The following is a 6,653-nucleotide window of genomic DNA, read 5'->3' as shown; positions in this document are numbered from 1 at the left end:
TGATGTTTTAATCTTCTGCAACTCAGTGTACTTTTCCTTAGCTTTGATCATATTTGTCATTAATCCCAATCTTCAAAACTCTTCCTTGCAAGTCCTGGAAAGCCCTTCCTAAAATAACCACCTTTCAGAGCCAAATGCAGAATTACTCCATTTTAGGTATTTTTAAAATCAACATTTCTAGCTTATTTTCCCAAATTAGCAAGGACAACTTCACTTTTAATAAGCAACAAAAAACCAAGAACAAACCTAATCAAAACTCTTTAACTTCTATTTAATGCCTATGTTATTTCTTCTGGGTTGCTCCTAAACTGCCTGTCTCTTGCACTGTGTTTCTCTCTTCCTCTCACAACAGCTCTGCAGTCCTGCGACTCAGCCAGAGCAGCTGATGACACACCATGGACCCAGAACTCCTCAGCAGCAAAAAGGATCACCTGAAAAGGTCTTGTCAACCAAGCAAATGCATGGTGCTGCAGTCACAGCCTGCAGTCCAACAGGCTTCAGAGCCTGTAAAGCTTTGTCTTTACTGCAAGATAAAAAGGAGTTGGTTTCCTCTTAGAAAAATGGGGAACTTCTTTCACATTTTTTTCTCCCTTAAATCCTTACAGATAATCCAAATAAAATCACCTTTTTAGCTCCATTAATATTTGTTCTTCCACATCATTCCCTAACATTCACTCACAGGAAGAGAGGAAATCATCAGTGACTGATTTCCTATCCCTTCCCTCTCCACCTTCCCTCCCTCTTTCTTTATTTCAAACTATCAAATTTACATGAGGCACTCCACACAACAGTTTGACAAAAACAATGTGCTTCACATAGAAAATTTCATTATTTGCCCTACTATGGAGTTAACAAGTTATTATTGTGATTTACATCAAGTGAAAAGGAAACACACAGGAGGGGAGAGCCTGGTCTCCTTATACCACTAATGTTACTAGAAGGGGATGGTCCTGAAGTAATTTGCACCAGTGTATACCATGAAACCAAGCAAAAGCCAATTAAAACCATGAAACAAATACTTAAAGTTCATGCAAATGTAATCAGAATTAAATGCCAAACATAGTTTTAGGGACACACTGGAACTGCTTCCCCCCATAGGTGCATTGCTGCTAGGAGTCCAGAGAGAAAGGGTAGGGTTGCACAGAGACAGGTATTATCTGCCCTTTTCCATAAAGTCCTGCAGAACAGCCCAGGTACCACTGCCCACCTTTCCTCACACAATAAATTGTTTTTCCTCCATTAGGAAGATAGGACCAAGGGAAGAATGAATTAGGCAGGTGCTACAGCTAAAGTTTCACCTCTCTCTTTGTATCACTTGTGCTGGATACCATTTTTTAATCCTGTTATACACTCAGGCAAACTCATCAATTAGCCTTTAAAAAAAGTCTTTAATAAACTACTTCTGCACTCCACAGCCTTGCAACCAATGCTAGTACCTAATTCTTTCTCCTGCAGACATTTTCCCCATTATCACCGGTGGCTTTTGTGCAGGTCTAACACTGCCAGCAGACAACGAGCCTATCCTTAGTAGGTAGAGCTAGTGGGCTTGATGCAATCCTCCTAAACCAATGACACTACCCCACTTGGAGTCATCAATAAATGTCACCATTAGACTTGTGGTGTTGAAGCCATTGCCATTAATAAAAATGAGCTCCAGAGATGCTCCAAGAAACGCTACAGTAGCTTCTTATCTGATAAGTGGATATCTATCCATGCTCTCTGCTGCCGCATCTATATGTGCATCTATAGCTACTTCCACTTTCTTCAGCTAATTTGCATCTACACTGGCTTAATATTGCTTTCCATGTGGCAGTGTATCACGTGCTTACTGAAAACCACCTAATTTTATGGTGAATTGGGTCTCATCATCCCTGCTTCGCAGCTGAAGACACACAGGGACTCCCCCAAGGCCAAGTGCAGATGAGCAAGCTTAAACCTTGTTCTTCAGAGGACACTTAGAGCACTGAACCATGCTCAATAGTCAGAAGAGCACAGCTATACACACCAGCTTCTGCGGCAGAAGAACTAACAAAATCCGACCTCTTTGTTTCATCCAGGTTTTTCAGTAGTAATCTGCATATTCTACCAGCAACAAGCACTCATTAGACCCTTTGAACATGTTCTTGTCTGAGGAAAGCATGAAAGCTGTCAGACTACAAAAACAGATGCATTCACCCACCACCAAGACCTTCTGACAACAGCATGTAGAAGAGGAACCTCAGATAAAAAGGATATTCACTGAGATAAAAAGGATATTCACTGAGATAAAAGGGATATTCACTGAGATATCTGTATAAAAAGGGATGCTAGTTAGCAGTAAAATCCCATGCCTACTGCCTCAGACCACCTCTTAATTTGTGGTGATACTGTGTGCCCTGCTTTGTTCTTCATGCAGACCTGTAATTTCTTCTCCTCTCATCATTTCCTAAATGCCGGCATGTAAAAGATCTCCAAATTGGTGTTTATATTACTAGCACTTTTTCCTCTGGAATTTTCATGCTCTAGTAAGGACCATACAAGGCATACATTGGCTTACAGCTTGAAATGAGAAAACTGTTAATAAGGTCGTTTAAAAAGAGCATCAATCCCTTCCCCTTCTGAAGTTCATCTGGGATCAAACAACCTGTGAAACTACAATTACTCAGTTGAACTTCGGTCTAAAATGCGAAACATAAGAGGAATGACATTTTAGGGCTGAAAGGAGGATGAGTGGTGGAGAGGCATGCTGTGACACAGCCAGGCACAAGGAGGGTGACAATGGAAAGGATGGCTAAAATGCAGCAGGCACATTCCCCACGATGAAAGGTGTCTCTGATGAGGCCCGAGAGGGGGCACGGGGACAGAGCACTCACCACAGCCTGCTCTGCTTGTTCAGCAGGCTCACCAGGGACAGCCTCCTTTTCCATAACAGCAGCAGGAGCAGGGCTTTCACCAGCCTTAAGTTCCCCAGGTGGAGCTTCTTCAGCCTCAGCCTTTGGTTATCGATTTTTAAGTAGATAGTGGAAAAATTGTTGAGGACCAGATGATACTGGGAATGGAGGAGGGGAAAGGGAACTGTGCCTGGCACAGTGCTACTTCAGGCTCAATCTTGCTGAGCTTTGCCCCTGGCAAAGGGCAGCATCGAAAGGACATTTTCATCCCTAATGTTCTATATGTAAAATGTGCCAGTTTTACATCCCTCCTTCTCAAGTAAAGCAAGCATAGCTTTCTGAGCTAGAGTAAGAGGTGATGGAAGGGGGGGAAGGCACCCACAGTTTGCTCCAAAATGCTCCAAAAACTGACAGCAAGGCCAGAAGTTGAAAGTGGCACCCATGTGTACCAACTCTGGCCTTCAAATATGAGTTCTCAAAACTGTCTCCTACTCCTTAGTTTGGTCTGCTCTTGGAAAATACTGTCCCTCCTCCAGGGAAGGTAAGAAGCAATTAGCAGACATTCAGACAGCTTTTATATGCACCAGGGCAAACACTGACTGACTAAATTCTAGCAGTGTGAAAATCATCCCTAGTTTCTTATTAAAATGCATTTTCTCTTGAGCTCTCAATCACCTAGAAGGCATCCATTTATCAACCCACTGTTGGGATTTCCACCCTTTTAAATTCTGGCCTCAGCTTGTTTTTGAACAAGAGGATCTATCAAATATAACCAGCCCTGAAACAAGTTCAGTTTTGTGGCAAAATAGCTCAGAGCAGAAGTGCAATCTCCAATGGAAACATGACCTAGCGAAACATCACACGCACATACAAGGGGAGAGTTCCAAGCAGTGCTCAGCACATTCCATTTATAAAGATGGCTGACTCAATCAGATAAAATAACCCCAAAAGATTAATCTGCCATGAACAAATTGCTCAGCATAATATGGAGCTCAAAAGCAATTGCTCTGCAGTTGATAAGAGGCAGCTGGCTAGAATGTGATGTCTCCTGTGAGACATGAAGGGAAAGCTCCCATGAAATTCTTTAAAATACTAAAATCTCCTGATATTTTTCAGGAAAAAAAACCCCAAAACCTCTCAATTCTTTACTCACATACACCTTAAGCAGACTAATTTTTAATGAGGTACAGAAAAGTTTGCCTATGCAAGGCTTTCAGAATATGGCATAGCATAAAGAAGCGTTCACCATATTGTACCAAGCTGTGCAAAAATCTCTCTGTGCAGTGTATTAATGACAGCTCTAGAAAATTCCACAAAGAAGAAATAGAACTGAAATGAGAAACACAAAGCAGATTTATCCCAGGTAAGGCGACTAATGAGTTTCCTGAGATTTTTACGCTGGAAGATTCTTCCAGGCCTAAAGTCACAGATAACATGTTATGAAGCAGATTGCACGGATGTGCTTCAAGTCATTTGATGACAAGCAGAGTTATCACATTTCAGCTACAAGTAAAAATACTCTCACCATATTTAGTAACCATCACGAACACAAACACCTCCAGAGGCATTATACAAAAGCCACATTAAATAATATTGAATATCAGTCTGCTGCTATTAAGTAACTGTAGTACTCACCAGGCAATGCTGCTATTCACATCCTTACTTCAGGCTAACCAAAGATTGTAAGAGGAGCTAAGAAACTGCCCAGGTGTGATGACTTTCAAAAAGATTGTCCATTCCTTAGAAGTAGATTACTCCTACTAGTAATATGTGGAGAGTGGGTAAAACTACAGCAATACTGTAGATATTTACTGTGATAGTTATCACATACTATCACCTGCTTGCTCTACACTGGACCATAGTACTTATGGTCTAATTTCTTACTAATTTCTTAAATGCAATAAATGAACAAACTGTTTGATTACATCTTTTTAAAGTAAACATATCTTAAAATATTCTGGTTTTCTTTTCTTTTGCTCTGTGCTATCCTTGTAAAAGACTGGTTTAGTGAGTATGGATTTACAAACTACAATCATATCACCCACCAGCTCTGCCAGGTAGAAGAGCTGTATAAGCTTTTGTGATTTAAAGGATGGAAAGCACACAAAAAAGAGAAAATCTCTTTGCCCAAAGGAAGAACAAAAAATGCCCTTTTTTACCAGGCATTTAAAAAGTAACCAAACCCCATCACTTACCAAAGGCTCTGTCACATTCTCACTTGCTTGTGCTGTAAATACAGAGATATCCTAGATATCGAAATGAAAAATAAATGCAGAAAGTATTTCAGACAGAATATTTGCAGATGTCCACCAAAGTACATTCACACAGAATAAGATGACAAATACAAACTAATTAATAATTATTTTTAATACTTAGACTATCCAAGTACTCTTGTTATTAAAGACATTCCCTTTTCAATTATTTTCTATCCTTCTAAACCAAGAAGTTCTTCACCTCACTGGAGGCAGTGAAAACCCCTTCATTAAAATAGTGGTTTGCAAGGACTTTGTTTCAGGTACGATGCTCTTCCAAGTTGTGAAACTTTTTGCAGACAACACATGGCTGTGCTTGGAGATGACACTAGCTCTAAGCTACTTTCACATGTTCTTGATCCTGGGCTTTTATTTGAATTATAACTATAGTAATTACAGATAGGAAATTTTACCTGCATTAAGAAGTAGAAATATGGAGGTGTTTTCCAACACCTCGCTCATTCAGAACCCATTAATTTGCAAAATATTGCCTGGGCCAAATTATTTTCCTACTGCAGTGGGGGCAGCAGATATTTATTTCCTCCAGACCAACATTTTGCCTTAATTAACAGAGGTTGTGCTTTGTGCTTTTCCCCTTCCTTCCAGATCCTTTACTAAACTAAATGTCCTGGAGCAGACTGGTTAATCACTGGAAGACTCATTTCTGTCCTTGTATAAGCTGAGTCTTTCTGGGTGCTTTTAAAATATGGTACACAGCGTGTGCTGTGAATGAGCCAGTCTCTAAAAGGATGATGGAAAATAATGAGGACCAAAGTAATCCACCTGAAATTTGGGATCTTGACACAGCCCTGAAATTTGAAAGCATAAACATGGTGTCTTCCTGTGCTGTATCTCTGTGATGGGTAACACAGTCTCACTATCAGCACAGCAGCAAACATTTAACTTTGAGAGTAAAATGTATCCTAAATGAAAGCAAAGATGGAGGGAAACCCCCCTCATTTTATATGTACATAAAGAGTGACTGAAACTATGTGAAACTGTGGAAACCATTCTTTACAGGATTTGGGGATTGTGGGAAAAATTCAAAAAAGAGCACAATAAAAAAAGTTAAATCAGTCCTTTAAGGAGGAAAAAAATCCATCCCACTAAGGTAGTCAGATTTTTTGCTATTAAATTCAGTGAGGCCAAGAGTCCTAAGAGTACTAGAATCATTCTAGTAACACATCTAAGTAGAATTTCTGAGAACAGACAAGGTCTGGATTTGAGACACTATGACATTGCTATGCTGAATGGAGTTCCTGAAATTGTATAGCCAGTTCTAATCCCCTCCCAATAGCACAGAAAAAAAAAAAAACCTTAAAACCTGTTTATTTCTTACCTGTGCAAATCCATTAAATGCTGTGGTGGATGCCTAAGTAGAAGTGAAGATCAGAACAAATTATCATTTGTTTACTAGATCGGAACATAAGTTCAAAACATTTTTATTTGCAAAATAAAAATGTAGGCCAGACATAAAAAAAAAAAATTTAAAAAAAAAAAAAAAAAAAAAAAAAAAAAAAAAAAAAAAAAA

The 6,653-nt window shown here is 39.5% G+C and overlaps 1 long non-coding RNA gene across 1 annotated transcript; it reads right to left on the bottom strand.

The window, feature by feature from the left end:
• Window positions 1–2,815: 2,815 nt before the first annotated feature.
• Window positions 2,816–6,569, bottom strand: LOC114073240. The gene is made up of 3 exons (XR_003574296.1): window positions 6,462–6,569; window positions 5,066–5,116; window positions 2,816–2,972 (listed from the first exon to the last, which is right to left on the bottom strand). It is a non-coding gene; the product is annotated as an uncharacterized LOC114073240 (long non-coding RNA).
• Between the last annotated feature and the right edge of the window lie 84 nt (window positions 6,570–6,653).

This window comes from Empidonax traillii, unplaced genomic scaffold (assembly GCF_003031625.1).
Source record: "Empidonax traillii isolate 1590-97213 ecotype Southwest subspecies unplaced genomic scaffold, ASM303162v1 scaffold5775:size7190, whole genome shotgun sequence".
Lineage (NCBI taxonomy): Eukaryota > Metazoa > Chordata > Aves > Passeriformes > Tyrannidae > Empidonax > Empidonax traillii.
The sequence above is the reverse complement of the archived record's forward strand: the minus strand, read 5'-3'. Positions and strand labels throughout refer to the sequence as shown.